Source organism: Anomaloglossus baeobatrachus, chromosome 3 (assembly GCF_048569485.1).
Source record: "Anomaloglossus baeobatrachus isolate aAnoBae1 chromosome 3, aAnoBae1.hap1, whole genome shotgun sequence".
In the NCBI taxonomy this organism is placed as follows: Eukaryota; Metazoa; Chordata; class Amphibia; order Anura; family Aromobatidae; genus Anomaloglossus; species Anomaloglossus baeobatrachus.
The window spans coordinates 558,195,825-558,211,093 of record NC_134355.1 but is presented as its reverse complement, the minus strand read 5'-3'; positions in this window follow the sequence as shown (position 1 = coordinate 558,211,093).

The following is a 15,269-nucleotide window of genomic DNA, read 5'->3' as shown; positions in this document are numbered from 1 at the left end:
GTTGCGGTGGCCTGCCCGGCTTCGTGTCCCGCGGTGTACACCAATAAGGAGGGAGGATGATGGGGGTTGTAGTAGCCGCCGCTGCTGTTGCTTTCTTCTGGGGCTGATGGTAATAGGAGCAGAGATGATGTCGCTCCCCACAGGTGGAGCGGGCCCCAGGGAGGATGATGACGGGAGTAGAGATGTCGATGGCCTTTTGTCGCCGAGGCGCGGGGCGCCGAGGTCCGAGTAAGATGCTGCGGTTCCAGGTGTCTTTACTCACTCTTTGTGCCGCTTGCCTCGGATAATACTGGTCACTCGCTGTGATGAGCCTTGTCGAACGCAGATTCCTTTGGAGGTCAGTCCGGTGTGGGATTCAGTGGGCCCTACTTGTGCACTGTGTGTCGGATCCCCATGGCTTAAAGCTACTTGGGGACCCCGATCCGTCTCGAGTAGTACTCTTGTCCCTATTTGCAGGTGCCATGGTTCCTCAATGGGGCCTGGTTCCGTCCAAGGCTCCGGATCCTATATTGCATTGTGCTTTCGGGCTCTGTGTGGCCAGGGAAGCTTGCAACCTCCCCGTCCCGGCCGATTCTCGAAAAAAACAACTTGAAGTGTGATCTTCCCTCGGGGGCCTGCACCCTACGTGGTGCCAGTTCCAAGGGAGCGATTAAGCTCTCACCGCGGCAACCGCAAGAACAACTCCTGAGTCCAACCGGAGCACCGGTGAGACATGTCTGCTCCTTTCCTCTCCTGCCGGAGAACTCCCTAACTGTTTTGTTGGCTCTTCACCCCCCCTAGTGGCTTCTCCTTCCCCGGGTCCCTGTCACTAGTGGGTGGTGCCCCCATGTTTGAATACTACCTTAAGACCCTACCCTAGCCTGGTCCCCATTGGGGGGGGCAACCTGGTTGTGTGTTTGAGTTGTGTAAGTGGTGAAAACGGTACCGACCTCCTCTGCATCCTAGTTAAGCATTACACCTTAGATCAGGTGCAGTACTCTGTGGCGACTGAAGCCTCAGGGGTGCCACAGGAAAAGTTCTTCTATACAAATTAATGGGATACTTCTTTGTAGTTTTTCTGAGGCGCTTTTTTTGTGATTTTATGAGTGTTCCAACTCAAAAAATGGCAGAAAAAAACCACAGTGTAAAGATGCCTTAAAGAGTTTCTAATTAACTACTCTCAGAAACCTTGCATGATTAAACCATGTTAGGCCTCTGTAGTGTGGTGGGGTAGGGGGGAATGCACCAGCATACCTTATATACAGGAATAATTAATATTTGCCTAAGGTAAAGGAAAGGATAACATTTTTGTAGGGTGCCTGGGGAAGGGGGCACTGAAAATTACAATAACAGGGAAAGTGTTACTTTTAGGTTCACAATTCACTTCACTGACCACAGGTTAACATTGGTTTGGTACATTGTTTCAGGGATGGAAAATTATTTCTCTTATAATCTTATGGTATCTTGGCGGTGATGTAAATCATTTTATTATAAATGTTATGTATTATCACAGTCAGCAATGTAAAGATTGCTAAACAAAAAGTTGCTTGTTGCTCAGAATGTATACTGCACCACGCAGCACAAATGTTATTTTATTTCATTTGTAGGTGGAAAGACCTTGAATAGAGCTGACTCCATTATACCACCATGAAGCTTGTATATGGTAAGTACAGCAGGACAAGCATTTTTTATTATTCTGTATAAAGAATTTAGAAATAATTTCTATCTTTTCACCTTCATCTCTCAGTGACTTCACTGATCTCTAGATTGTCCTTTAAAGGGAACCTGTTGCATCATTTTTCTATATTAAACTGTCCCCATTTTGTTGTTAGTCATGTAATGTACGTTACTAACATGGTGTTCTCAAACAAAAGTTCACAGTATTCATCTAAAAAACACTTTTTATCATTAGGTCTCTTTCAGTCACTTGGGTGGCGCTTTGTAGCGTTTCAGTCACAGTCAGTCGCTGTCCTCTTCAAAGTATTGCACGTCCATCGCAGTCTGATTGCCGTGACTGGCCCAACATCACGGCAATTGGCTTGTAAATCCCTCACTTGTGCACTGCCCATCAATGTTCTGGGCATGCGCACTGAATGTGGATATACGTACCCAGCTTCATGTCATATGTATTCATGCTCTGGAGCCTATGCACATATGAATAGAAGCTGGGGGACAGACACCCACATTCAGTAGTGACTGACCGTGATTGAAAAGCTACAAAGCGCCACCCCAATGACTGAAGCAGAAGGTCTTTGATGCCATCACCTAAACATTAGTGATGAGCGAGTACTAAAAAGCTCGGGTGCTCGAAGCTCGTGCCGAGCCTCCCAAGATACTCGTGTACTCGGCCCGAGCAACGAGCCCAATGTTATCCTATGGGAGACCCGAGTATTTTTGTGAAATGACCTCCCGGCAGCATGGAGAAACCCTAAAAATGGCACAAAAGTCTCAGAAGAGTGCTCAAATGATATGGCAACAGCATGGGGAAGACCCCTTGAAGCATTTATCACTCAAAAGTCACAGCTGTGAACAATTTTGTCCGCGTTTTACGCCATTTTTACGGACTCACCAGAAAACCTTCCAAAATGACCCCAAAATGATTTTTCATGGCGGAAATGTTAAGGGCACATACCCAATAGTGAGATAGATCTGGTGTATGTTACTTTTTGAGATTAATACATGAAAGATTTTACGTGAAAACATTGTGTGGCACTCCGATGTCCCTGAGAAGAGACGTACATGAAGGCCTCTTGAGTCTAATGTGCCCATTTTGAGGAAGTGAGTCTTTGTAGTATTTTCCTTTGCCAGGGCAGTCCAAAATTGTGAGGTTCACCAATGCCCCTGCATACAGACGTGCATGAGGGCCTCAAAACATTAAGTGTCCATTGTCAGGAAGTGGGTGTATTATAGTATAGCCCTTAGGCAGGGCAGCCAAAAATTGGGAGGCTCCACATTGTCCCTGGATAGAGACGTGCATGATGGCCTTTAAACCTGAAGTGCCCATTGTAAGGAAGTGGGTCTATTTCAGTATAGCCCTTTGCCAGGGCAGCCAAAAATTGGGAGGCTCCACGTTGTCCCTGGGTAGAGACGTGCATGATGGCCTCAAAACATTAAGTGTCCATTTTAAGGAAGTGGGTGTATTTCAGTATAGCCCTTAGGCAGGGCAGCCAAAAATTGGGAGGCTCCACATTGTCCCTGGGTAGAGACGTGCATGAGGGCCTCAAAACATTAAGTGTCCATTTTAAGGAAGTGGGTGTATTTCAGTATAGCCCTTTGCCAGGGCAGCCAAAAATTGGGAGGCTCCACATTGTCCCTGGGTAGAGACGTGCATGATGGCCTCAAAACATTAAGTGTCCATTTTAAGGAAGTGGGTCTATTTCAGTATAGCCCTTTGCCAGGGCAGCCAAAAATTGGGAGGCTCCACGTTGTCCCTGGGTAGAGACGTGCATGATGGCCTCAAAACATTAAGTGTCCATTTTAAGGAAGTGGGTGTATTTCAGTATAGCCCTTAGGCAGGGCAGCCAAAAATTGGGAGGCTCCACATTGTCCCTGGGTAGAGACGTGCATGAGGGCCTCAAAACATTAAGTGTCCATTTTAAGGAAGTGGGTGTATTTCAGTATAGCCCTTTGCCAGGGCAGCCAAAAATTGGGAGGCTCCACATTGTCCCTGGGTAGAGACGTGCATGATGGCCTCAAAACATTAAGTGTCCATTTTAAGGAAGTGGGTGTATTTCAGTATAGCCCTTAGGCAGGGCAGCCAAAAATTGGGAGGCTCCACGTTGTCCCTGGGTAGAGACGTGCATGAGGGCCTCAAAACATTGTTCCCATTGCAAAGGAGCGGGTCTCCTGTCGTTGTAATGTCCATTCTGCAAAGAATGGGCGAAAAAATTTACCACTGGGGGTATACCTGAAACAAAGACCTAACTATTGTAACGGTCATCATGATGGCGCATGAGGAGAAGGAGGAGCAGTCCAGCGATTATCCAAAGTCGAGAAGTGTACCCATGGGTGAGTGGAGGTACATGGCAAACTTTAAATTCCGCTCTCATTTGCTGGTGGTGTGGTGAAGTCTGGCCCAATCCAACCCTTGTTCATCTTTATCAGAGTCAGCCTGTCAGCATTTTCAGTTGACAGGCGGGTGCGTTTATCTGTAATGATTCCACCTGCGGCACTAAAACACGCTCTGACAAAACGCTAGCAGCAGGGCAGGCCAGGACTTCCAAGGCGTAGAGAGCCAATTCATGCCACGTGTCCAGCTTGGATACCCAATAATTGTAAGGCACAGAGGAATGTCGGAGTACAGTTGTTCGATCTGCAAGGTACTCCTTCAGCATCTGGGCAAACTTAGGATTTCTTGTGGCACTAACCCGCACCTCAGGGGCTGTGGTACGTGAGGGGCTGAGAAAACTGTCCCACATCTTAAAGACTGTTCCCCTACCTCTGGCGGATTGGACTTGTGCCTCTCTCGGCTGTACGCCTCGGTTGTCCACTGATTCCTGACCTATGCCGCTAGCGTTTTGTGAGGGGAATGCTTTGCCTACTTCCGTGAGTATGGCCTTCCGAAACTGCTGCATTTTGGTTGACCTCTCCTCCACGGGAATAAGAGACAAAAAGTTCTCCTTGTAGCGTGGGTCTAACAGTGTTACCAACCAGTAATGATTGTCGGCCAAGATGTTCTTAACGCGAGGGTCATGAGACAGGCAGCTTACCATAAAGTCAGCCATGTGCGCCAGACTCTTAACAGCCAGGACTTCAGTAGCCTGACCAACAAGATGACTGAACATGCTGTCCTCCTCCTCCTCCTCCTCCTCCTCCTCATCTACCCTGTCCTCTGGCCAGCCACGCTGAATCGAGGATATGACTGGTGTGCATGTCATATCCTCAATTTGGCCGGAGAGTTGCTCCATGTCTTCATCCTCCTCCTCGTCATAGTCCTCCACTGCACGTTGTGATGAGACGAGGCTGGGCTGTGTGTTATCACCCACACCCACTACTGTTTCTTGCTGCAACTCATTGCGCTCCACCTGCAATGCATCATGTTTGTTTTTCAGCAGGGACCGTTTTAGAAGGCAGAGTAGCGGTATGGTGACGCTAATAATGGCGTCATCACCACTCACCATCTTGGTGGAGTCCTCAAAGTTTTGGAGGATGGTACATAGGTCTGACATCCATCTCCACTCCTCAGGTGTTATGTGTGGAGTTTGACCCATTTCCCGACGGCTTAGGTGATGCAGGTACTCAACAACTGCCCTCTTCTGCTCACATATCCTGACCAACATGTGCAGAGTTGAATTCCAACGCGTGGGGACATCACACACCAGTCTGTGAGCCGGAAGATGCAAACGGCGCTGAAAGCCGGCAAGGCCGGCTGAAGCAGTAGGTGACTTTCGAAAATGTGCAGACAGGCGGCGAACTTTTACCAGCAGATCAGACAGCTCTGGGTATGACTTTATAAACCGCTGAACCACGAGGTTGAGCACATGGGCCACGCATGGAACATGTGTCAGCTGGCCTCGCCTCAAAGCCGCCACCAGGTTCCGGCCATTGTCACAAACGACCTTTCCTGGCTTTAGGTTCAGAGGTGTGAGCCAGTGATCTGCCTGCTGTTTCAGAGCTGTCCACAGCTCTTCTGCATTGTGGGGTTTGTCACCTATGCAGATTAGCTTCAGCACAGCCTGTTGCCGCTTCGCCGAGGCAGTGCTGCAGTGCTTCCAGCTTGTGACTGGTGTGGAGGGCACAGTGGATGAGGATGCGCAGGAGGAGGAGGAGGCTGAAGAGCATGACATTCCGGAGCTGTAGAGTGTGGGTGAAACACTGACTGAGGTAGGGCCTGCAAACCTTGGTGTGGGAAGGACGTGTTCCGTCCCTCGCTCAGACTGGGTCCCAGCTTCCACAATATTAACCCAGTGTGCCGTCAACGAGATGTAGCGGCCTTGCCCACAAGCACTTGTCCACGTGTCTGTGGTTAGGTGGACCTTGGGTGAAACAGCGTTGTTCAGGGCACGTGTGATGTTTTGTGACACGTGGTTATGCAACGCGGGGACGGCACACCGGGAGAAATAGTGGCGGCTGGGGACCGAGTAACGTGGGACAGCTGCCGCCATCAGGTCACGGAATGCTTCTGTCTCCACCAGCCTAAAAGGCAACATTTCCAGCGCAAGCAGTCGCGAAATGTTAGCATTTAGAACTGTGGCATGTGGGGTGTTGGCAGTGTATTTGCGCCTGCGTTCAAAGGTTTGCTGAATGGATAACTGAACGCTGCGCTGGGACAAGGACGTGCTTGATGATGGTGTTCTTTCTGCGTAGGCAACTGCAGGTGCAGGAGTGGAGGAGGCTTGTTCGCAGGCAGCATGGACAGAGGATTGGCTCGCATGCACAACCAGCGAAGACGTAGCAGTGACATCAGCAAGCACTGCTCCTCGACTCTGTTGTACTTCCCACAAAGTCGGGTGCTTGGCTGACATGTGCCTGATCATGCTGGTGGTGGTCAGGCTGCTAGTTTTGGTACCCCTGCTGATGCTGGCACGGCAGGTGTTGCAAATGGCCTTTTTTGAATCATCTGGATCCAACTTAAAAAACTGCCAGACTCGTGAAGACCTAACATTTGTACAGGCACCTTGTGTCGTCGTGTTGTTCCGGGGAACGGTTGCCTGACTTCTGCCTGGGGCCACCACCCTGCTTCTTACTGCCTGTTGTGATGCTACGCCTCCCTCCCCCTGTGCACTGCTGTCCTCGCTCTGCATATCCTCCTGCCAGGTTGGGTCAGTTACTGGATCATCCACCACGTCGTCTTCCTCTTCCGCACCCTGCTCCTCCTCCTGACTTGCTGACAATTGTGTCTCATCATCGTCCACCACTTGTTGAGACACGTTGCCAACTTCGTGAGAACGTGGCTGCTCAAATATTTGGCCATCTGTACAGACGATCTCCTCATGACCCACTTCAATATGAGCTGGCGAGAGGCCAGAATGTGTGAATGGAAACGTGAACAGCTCTTCCGAGTGTCCAAGTGTGGGATCATTAATGTCCGAGGAGGACGTGTACTCAGCCTGGTGGTAGGAAGGAGGATCAGGTTCAGAAATGTGCGGTGCAGTATCACGGCTACTGACACTTGACCGTGTGGAAGACAGAGTGTTTGTGGTGGTGCCAATCTGACTGGAAGCATTATCCGCTATCCAACTAACAACCTGTTGACACTGGTCTTGGTTCAAGAGCGGTGTACTGCTGCGGTCCCCAAGAATTTGGGACAGGACGTGCGAGCGACTAGATGTGGCCCTTTGTTGTGGCGAAATTAGAGCTTGCCCACGACCTCGGCCTCTGCCTGCACCACCATCACGTCCACTTCCTTGTTCCTTGCCAATGCCCTTGCGCATTTTGCAATGCTGTGCACTGCTGACGTGTATATTCACTACTTGTGCGTTATATCAAAGTTTCTGGAAATTGCACACAAGTGCACCTGTACGCTGCCACCGACAGGCACACACGTGCGGTTTTTAAATGCAAGCACGGACGCACTAAGAACCTAACACAGGTTTTAGGAGCAAAAATTAAGAACTCTGACACTATCAGCCACTGCTGACTGACGTGTATTATACACTACACTTGTGCGTTATATAATAGTTTGGTAAAAACGCACACCAGTGCACCTGTACGCTGCCACCAACAGGCACACACGTGCGGTTTTAAAAACCAAGCACGGACGCAATAATAACCTAACACAGGTTTTAGGAGCAAAAATTAAGAACTCTGACACTATCAGCCACTGCTGACTGACGTGTATTATACACTACACTTGTGCGTTATATAATAGTTTGGTAAAAACGCACACCAGTGCACCTGTACGCTGCCACCAACAGGCACACACGTGCGGTTTTAAAAACCAAGCACGGACGCAATAATAACCTAACACAGGTTTTAGGAGCAAAAATTAAGAACTCTGACACTATCAGCCACTGCTGACTGACGTGTATTATACACTACACTTGTGCGTTATATAATAGTTTGGTAAAAACGCACACCAGTGCACCTGTACGCTGCCACCAACAGGCACACACGTGCGGTTTTAAAAACCAAGCACGGACGCAATAATAACCTAACACAGGTTTTAGGAGCAAAAATTAAGAACTCTGACACTATCAGCCACTGCTGACTGACGTGTATTATACACTACACTTGTGCGTTATATAATAGTTTGGTAAAAACGCACACCAGTGCACCTGTACGCTGCCACCAACAGGCACACACGTGCGGTTTTAAAAACCAAGCACGGACGCAATAATAACCTAACACAGGTTTTAGGAGCAAAAATTAAGAACTCTGACACTATCAGCCACTGCTGACTGACGTGTATTATACACTACACTTGTGCGTTATATAATAGTTTGGTAAAAACGCACACCAGTGCACCTGTACGCTGCCACCAACAGGCACACACGTGCGGTTTTAAAAACCAAGCACGGACGCAATAATAACCTAACACAGGTTTTAGGAGCAAAAATTAAGAACTCTGACACTATCAGCCACTGCTGACTGACGTGTATTATACACTACACTTGTGCGTTATATAATAGTTTGGTAAAAACGCACACCAGTGCACCTGTACGCTGCCACCAACAGGCACACACGTGCGGTTTTAAAAACCAAGCACGGACGCAATAATAACCTAACAGGTTTTTTTGGGGAGCGACAATTACAGTACAGACAAGTCAGACACTATCTGGACTGTTTTACACTGTGTACACCAGCCCCAGATATGAAGGCTGGTATACGGTCACCACTACCCTGCCTGCCTGCCTGCCTGTATACTGCTACAATAGTCCTGACAAGGACTCTTTTGGTCACTAGCCTGTATTCAGACCTGGCTATACCCTGCCTGTATATAGCAACAATAGTCCTGAGAAGGACTCTGCTACTGTACGCCGACCTGGCTATACCCTGCCTGCCTGTATACAACTAGAATAGTCCTGAGAAGGACTTTTGGTCACACTGTTTGCAGCCCTGCAACTGAAAAAGCTATAAAGGGCCGCAAAGCTTTCCCTGAATCAGCGACACTCTCCCTACACTCACTGTCAGAATAGCTGTGAGCAGAGCACAGCGCGCCGGCCTATATAAAGGCTCGGTGACGCTGTGCAGGCCGGCCAATCACTGCAATTCCACAACTAACAGGGCTGTGGCATTGCAGTGGTCTGCCAGCCAATCCCTGCATGAGGGCTGGCTCTCAAAAGAGCGCCAACATGCAGAAATGAAGACCACGAGTAAAGCACGAGTATCGCGAGATTACTCGGTCCCCGCCGAGCAGCCCGAGTACAGTGATACTCGTGCGAGTACCGAGTAGTGACAAGCATGCTCGCTCATCACTACTAAACATACAAAGTTTTTTTAATAGAAAACTACTGGGATCTATTGTTTGAGAACACCATGTAATTGATGCACATTGCATCACTAACAAGACAACAAGGGACAGTTTAATATAGAAAAATGGCATGACAGATTCCTTTTAAACTATTTTTTTGTCTTTATTAGTAAACCATTTCTTAGTTAATAGTGGGGGGTCTTCTACTTATGATCTTCATTCTTGGTAAAAATAGTAAAAATTAACTACAAAGAGTGTATCTTACTCTGGAGGTATTACCCAGATTGCACATTGACTTGTATGGGTAAAATATCATATGTGAAGCAAGCGGCAGCTGTTCCCTTCAAGAGGTTGTAAATGGTTGTAGGTGATAAAGAAACAAACCGAGCTACAGTATAATCACTCTACCCAGGTTCACCAGCGAGTCTCTGCTGCTCCTCCTGGTCACTGGCATAGGCCTCGGTCCTGACGTTACGTCAACAGTGTGGCCACCAATCAGTGAGCTCAGAGGCTGTGCTAATGTAGGCAGAACGCTCCCTTCAGTCACTGGACGTATTGATTTGCTGCTACGCAGTCAACATGACATCAGTGCCGCAGCCAATAGGCAGTTGAGTAGAGCACGGTTTGTTTCTTTATAATATCCTGCCACTGGAGACATTCATTTACGACAAGGGAATAACTCCTTTGAGTGCTCTCTCTGTATTTGGCTTGTTTTTAAACTGAGGGGTTAATTTATCATGCCCACTCTCAAATCTGAAGACCGCTGAGTAAGATGAGTCACACATCTATTAAGAGGTTAGTTGGGCTGCACTGCCGGAGTAAATTGACTCTGCAACAATGATGGTAATTTGTTTTATTTTATTCATAACGCATTTCAACGCCGTATCAGCTGTGCCCTTATCAAGTGATAAAGGCGCTCGTACGGTGTTGCAACGCACTGTAAATAAAAAAACTTATCATCTTTGGTGAAGAATCGATTTACTCCAACAACACAGCCCAACTAACATGTTTTATCCTACCGGATCCAATATTTCTTGGAGGATCCATCCACCAGCCACGGAGCGGAAGCAGCAGTGTTCTTTTTTTCATCCCTTCACAGGAGTTGTGGCTGTCAGAACTCCACCAGGGGTGCGATAACCAAGCACTTACCCACTCTCCTTCACTAGGGTATTACTCTATTGTGCGCTCTAGCCCCCACATCTAGATTTCTTCACATTTATTAAGAGGCACATACCTCTGTATAAATTTAGACACTCTTTTGGGCTGTCCATGTGCCTAAAAAATGTCTGGCATATATTTCCACTACAATGAATGCCAGTTTTCTGGTATACATTATAGTCAATTTATGTTACTGTGATAGATCCCAAAATTTTGTTTTCTGGTGATACATTTTCTGCTATACTTTCTCTGAAATTCTGTCTCATTTAATGCCATATTTTATCTGGGGATACTAACAAGAGAACACTTTGTGATCAGCTTTTTATCAAGGGACTCTTTATTAACTTAGATTTTATAAGTGAAACAAGATGGTTCAGCTCAAATGCACAACTTCTTTATTACTTGAAAAATTCTTAGCAGTTTTACCAAAAAGAAAACCCCATTAAAATATAACTTTTAATAATGGTATTAAAATGTCAAAGACCAAAAACACACAGGTATCACCCTCCTGCACCACCTTCCTGGTACCCTAGGGAGACTCCTGCATTGACTTTCTACTCCCTGGCTGTCCCCTGATGAATCCCTGGCATCCTTTGGGAGGAAATGCGTCGGATCGCTGTCTCTGGACACATTTTTTCAGATACGTTTTTTTTGACTCGCCATCTACTTAATGGGGGTCTTCTGTTTATTTCTAAATAGTGATGTTGTTTGATCTGTGCAGGGCTAATTAGGGCTACAAAGGGTCTCCCGTTAGTGAATGGGGGTGCCACTACCCTAGGGTGTCATACCCTCCATTGCTAAGTAGGAAGAGATTTATTAGGGCTTAACTAGGGCCAGTCTGAATTTTTGTCCTCCCACCTAGCTTATGTTATTACACATTCTGCCCAATTGTTTGGGGGGTTTTGTGTGTTTTTGGTCTTTGACCTTTTAATACCATTATTAAAAGTTGTATTTTAATGGAGTTTTATTTTTGGTAAAACTGCTTTTGTCCCCATCTTATCGGCTGCGGCATGGTATTGTACATTGAAAAATTATTCTTATAAATGGGACATCAAGTATTTACACAGAAAATGCTATAGTAGCGTATCCATGAACGCATTTCTGGTGTGCATGATTAAGGGTGGATGCGCACCAGAAACCCATTGATGCATACGCTACTATCGCATTTTCTGTGTAAATACCTGATGTTCCGTGTATAAGAAATTGTCAAGCAATAAAGAAGAAGTTGTTCATTTGAGCTGGACCATCTTGTTTCACTTATCATTAACCAGGCCATGTCGGAGCCTAGGTCCGAGCTCTGAACAATAATGTGAACAACAGTAATGATGAGCTGGATATATATTTATATTTTTTTTTAAGTGACCATTGCCAACTGTGCTTGTTTTTGTTATCAACCAGCCAACACCTCTGATGAATATTAAAAAAAACAAAACCTTGAAGTAAATTAGTAGTAAAATGAAAATAAAATTTCATGAAGGTTGGAAAAAATCTTTAGTTAGTTACATATTTCAACTATTATTTTTAAATATACTATTCTTCTATATTGAAAATTTTATTATTCTTATTTAATATATTTAATATTATTTAAACATATTTTTAAAATAGACAGCACATGAATAAGAAATTGTTTTGTTAATAGACTCTTCAGTGTACAGTGGGGAAAAAAATATTTAGTCAGCCACCAATTGTGCAAGTTCTCCCACTTAAAAAGATGAGCGAGGCCTGTAATTGACATCATAGGTAGACCACAACTATGAGAGACAAAATGAGAAAATAAATCCAAAAAATCACCTTCTCTGATTTTTCAAGATTTTATTTGCAAATTATGGTGGAAAATAAGTATTTGGTCATCTAAAAACAGGCAAGATTTCTGGCTCTTACAGACCTGTAACTTCTTATTTAACCCCTTAGTGACCGCAAGCGGTAAAATTACCTCCTAGCAGTCATAGTGTTAATTTCCCCGCGCTGCACAGTCTTTAATGTACTGTAACGTTGGCATATGAAAGTACAATTTAGATAAAGCACCATTCCAGCATTTTTTTTAATTTGCCAGCTGAAGTGGTGCTTTAAAAGTGAGCCCCTTGTAATATACTTACCTTCGGGTGGCTTCATCTTTTATCGTCACCGCTCAGGTCGGTCTCCGGCGATTTGTGACCTGTCTGCTGTTCCAGTGTGTCATGAATCCCACCAGAGATCACAACTTAATACATCTCTATGGGAGCCTCATCATTGCCTCTGATGGAGATGCATTGGGAGCTTGTGATGTAACTTCTGACTTTTTGCCAGTGAGAAGTTACTGTCACAAGATGGCACCGTGGGACTGGAGCAACATCAATAAAAGGTGAAGCCACCTGAAGGTGAGTATATGACAGGGGGCAGAGAGCTTAGATTTAAAGTGCCACTCTTGCCCTGAAAAAAAAATATTCTGGAGTGGTGCTTTAACCCCTTCACGACCAATATCAGCAGATATGTGCAGCTAACAGGCGCGGGTTTTTGTAGATTGATCAGAGTTTGACAGCGTGATCTAACATGTGAAGGTGGAGTTCGTGCCATTCCTCGGCACCATCAGCGGCCCCATGACACAATCACGGGGCGCCGATGGGTTATCATGACAGTGGGGCGTCAGCTGATGACCTCTGTTGCTGCCCCCTGTCGCTGCTATGACTCACTTCGTGTGAATGCTAGCAGACTGCCAGCAATCAAAGGAGATCAGCATTTCTGCTGATCAGAGAGATGCTGAAGAATCACTCTGAACAGCAGAAGCGATCAAATAGTGCAAGCATTTAAGTCCCCTAAGGAAACTAATAAAATTTAAAAAAAAATTTAAAAGTTCTTAAAAATGTAAAAAAAAAAAAAAAGGTAAACGTTCAAATCACCCCCCCTTTATCTTCCATTGAAAATAAAACAATAATTAAAAAAAACATATATTTGGTATCGCCGCCTTCATAAATGCCCGATCTATCAAACTATAAAATCAGTGAATCTGATCGTTAAAGGGCGTAGCGAAAAAAAAAAAATGCTAGAATTACGGGTTTTTTTTGGTCGCCTCAACATTGCAGTAAAATGCAATAACAGGCAATCAAAGTATCACATCTACCCAAAAATAGTGTAATTAAAACATCAACTCAAGACACAAAAAATAAGCCATCACTGAGCCCAAGATTAAAAAAAATAAGAACGCTACAGGTCTTGGAAAATGGCGGCAAAGGCACAATTCTTTTTTTCTTTCCTTTTTACAAACTTCCAATTTTTTTTTCACCACTTAGATAAAAGTAAAACTATCCATGTTTAGTATCTACAAACTCATAGTGACCTGGGAAATATATATACGAGATATACAGTAGGAACAATTCTGAACTTCTCTAGTATTCTACTATTAAAATATCCATTTTTGGATGAGTAATAACTTATTATTAATTTATTATTAGATTATATTTATTGATTGGTCTATACAAGATGCACAATATTTTCCTGTATTCTTTGCTGCTAGTATAAGGGAACATTCTTGTCCAGTAATTATTTTTTAATGTGATTTGTATTTTAATTATTTCGTTAATAAAATTTAGTATTTTACTGTGATATTATTGTCATGGTCACTATCCCCCTTTTTTTTGAGTGTTTTAGCTGGCTCATGATCGGGGATTTTTGATTGTTTAAATCACTGCGGTGACTCATTGCGGAAATTTTGATTATTCATTATAAATTTCAATAACTGCCATTTTTATGTGACTGTTTAGAATGTGACCTCATGTACAACTTGTTAAAACTTTTTCCAAATCCTTTTTTTTTTTTTTTTTTTATTTAACGGCCTTCAGCTCTATCTCGAGCCATGGCAACGTCATAGATGTACACTTTGTAGGAGGATCAATCTTGTGCAAGCCTAAATAGGTCCAGTAGGGTCTTCTCCACGATATTCTTGATTCTATCAAGCTATCTGGTTGCTGGTCTTCCTCTCCACCTTGTTCCTTCTATTCTTCTTACCATGATGTCCTTCACCAGCAATTGTTCTCTTCGTATAAATAGGCAAGTTGTAGCTTGGTGATCCTTGCCTATTTTATCATATTACCATGGCACTTTCACCATATATTGAGCATGGTAAATCGAAAAGCAATTGTGGAATTGCACTTCTTTGCACTTCTTTTTGCAATTTCACTGCACTGGAATTTTTTCCCCTTTTTCCAGTACAATATGGGGCAGAATGAATGGTGTCAGTCAAAAGAACAACTTGTCCTGCAAGAAAACAAGCCCTCATATGGCTATATTAGCAGAAAAATAAAAAAGTTAGGGCTCTTGGAAGAAGGGGAGGAAAAAATAAAAATTGGAAAATCACCTGGGAGTGAAGGGGTTTAAAAAAAAATGAAAAAGTCCTCAAGTAGGTAAAAAAAGATTTTACATAATGTATAAATAGCAATGCAAATACAAAAAGTGTAATATTTAAAGGGAATCTGTCAGGTAATTTTGGGGATGCAAGTGATATATAATTAGAGTAGGACTTGCTGAGCTTTTCTACACATATAATTTTTACTGTTGTACTCACTAATCTTTGTCCACTGTAAGCTTGTGAAGCTAGGTCACAATGTAACTTTACGTAGTCCGCCTGTAATATGCCATGTGCCTCCCAGTCCTCCATATTCTAATGATGCATGCCTATATTCACCATTACTTGCTCCTGCAAAACCTGTTCTAAAACCCTCATCAGTATGTCAAGTTTTCCAAAGTCTCGACATGCGTGGTTACAAAGAGGGTGGAGCATGCTCTGTGTGATTTTCCCACCAGAGTG